This window comes from Antedon bifida, chromosome 8 (assembly GCF_963402885.1).
Source record: "Antedon bifida chromosome 8, ecAntBifi1.1, whole genome shotgun sequence".
In the NCBI taxonomy this organism is placed as follows: Eukaryota; Metazoa; Echinodermata; class Crinoidea; order Comatulida; family Antedonidae; genus Antedon; species Antedon bifida.
The window spans coordinates 15,489,582-15,492,180 of NC_136233.1; positions in this window are offsets into that span (position 1 = coordinate 15,489,582).

A 2,599-nucleotide genomic window follows, 5' to 3' on the forward strand; every position below is an offset into this window, starting at 1 on the left:
CGTTTGTTATTACTGTGCTTACTTGTTGGTTGTTTTTAACAATTGCCTGATGGTTGCCGCAACCAGTAACATTTCACCACCAGGGAGTTGACGTCCTGGTTAAACATAACTCGCAACAACACCTCTTTCAACTTCGAATTAAAACGAAAAAAAAAATCGTGAGAATGTGCGATTTTAATTTATTGCTTTTCGGAACCTTAGGATTTTTCCAGACAAAGTCATAATAAATGTCGTTGTTGACGGAAGTTTAAAAAATAACACACAAAAAATCGGTGGAGCTAATGTACTCTTTATCGTTTATTATTAATTAAATCGGCACGCTCCGGTATGTAATGTATCGTCACGCGTATGTAATTAACTGTTCATTTAGTTGATTATTGATTTATTACCTGACTTGTAACATCAAATATTGACATGACTAATTGAATTGAAAATATAACAAGCATAAATATTAGTTATTAGGTCATCCGGCGTATCTGTGCTTCAGTTTATTTCTGGCTCCATGCTCTATAGAAGAGCTACAGGAAATATAGTAGAATGGCGCGAAGCTACAATAGGGATATCCGGTAAAAATGAATGACCGTATAGACTGTTATTATTTTTTTACCACTCCAAGGGTCCTGGGTTGAAGTCCCGTCACACAGGACATGAAGGACAAAATTACAACTCCACTCCCAAAGACTTGTAATAAGTTTATGTAGAGCATCTTGTGTATATGTTTGTCTTGTGAACCCCTGAGGGTCTCTAATGATCAGCAATCTGGATGGATCACCCTCATTAAATATGGTCCCAAAAAAATAGTAGAACCCTGGCCCTAATAAGTGGGACACCTTCGGAGGCCAACAAAGTGTCTCATTAATAGGGGTTCTCTAAACAGGGGTGCCTCCCCTTAATAAGAGTAGGCATGAACATGAACCTTATACGCATGCATTCATGTTTCCATCTTCCAAATCCCTCTATACGCATGAGAGCGTATAAGCTGACGCTTTCGATTCGCGCGAACAAATTCGTCTAGTGGAAAAGCAGCTTCAATGATGACATAGACGTAGTTTGCTAAACTCTAGCGCCCTCCTAAAGATGGAACTCCACATAAGTATAATGGAGATAATGCATCATAGTTATAAAATGTATTGTTATATTCTCCCTGATTTCAAGTCCATTCCATGAAATCATTGGAGTGCGGACAGATTTAAACACAGTTTTCATATATTGTACGGTTAAAATGTTCGACTGACCGCTCGCCTCGTGCGCATAGAACCTTTAAAAAAATCAGCTGGACGATATGTAAATTGCCATTCTTTGCATGCAAATTAAATAAATGTATATGTATAATATCGTCTACACTCATCAGCTGGACGATACCGTATGTTGACTTTCTGTGCATGCCAATTTAATACCAGTGCACCTGCATGTTTTGTCCTCCGACGTGAGATGCGTCTTGTCTTTATGGTATTCTATGTCCTACTTTGTTACTTCAAAATATCTTTGGAACAATCATAAGGTAGGCTTATGAATCAATCTTTACTACAGACATGTCACTTTGCATTGTTTGTTTACATGGTATTCCTTATCTATATATCGGCGTCATTGTTTAACGGATCGCTGTCAACCTTTTGCCTACAGGAATGAAGCAGGTTTATACGTCGTTTTCTCCAGCCTACGGTTATATCTTCGGCCAATAAGTCAGTCGCTTTGCTACAGCCTACAGGTAAAAACTAGGCCCACGAGTTGTTTTTTATTACCTCGAGATATTGCCTAGGCCCATGGGACGACTTGTACCGCCACCGATACAGGTGTTTGTGCAGGTGTCGCAGACATTTCTCGAGGCGTTACAAGCATAAGCACTATAAAACGTAGCAATTAGATCAATACAAATGCGACACTATAATAAAATATCGCAGTTAAAATACGAATTTGAGCTGTGACGCTGTAATTACGATAAAGTACAACGCATTATAGTAGTATATACCAAATAAAACACAGCAATGTGATCATGTATGTTTTTTTATATGTTTTGAGTTAATGTAACGCTTGTTGTGAATATAGACCTAATGAGACACCATATATTTTCCTTTTTTTGTGGTATCGATGCTGAAGTATTCGACGTTTCTTGTTTATGCTGAATTAATAATTCCAATTCGGAAACAATTCTAGGTCCACGCTAGACCTTTTTTGTATGGCCTATATAAATGTATACAAATATGAAAAGAAAGGTACAGTTAACAAGACACAGTTATGTCAACAATAAGAAACTCTAAGCGTGGCAAATTTTTTACGGATGAATTGATTTGTATCGGGATTATTTAAACATGAATAAATTAAAATGACAGAACATCAATCAAATAATCTAAATATGCTATTCGTATTTGTATTATTTCCATCCATAATTTTAGCAGACTATTATTAATTAAATATTATTAATAGTTAAAAAAAGCTTTATCCTACACACATCCACGACATTATTTTATTAATTAAATTAATTATGTAGACAAAATACGCCTAGGTGTGTTCACATTATGTATGGCTTTTACTGCCATTGATACATTGAATTCGGTTTCCTCAACATTATGGTTCAGTTGTGTGAACACAAGTGGTTGCA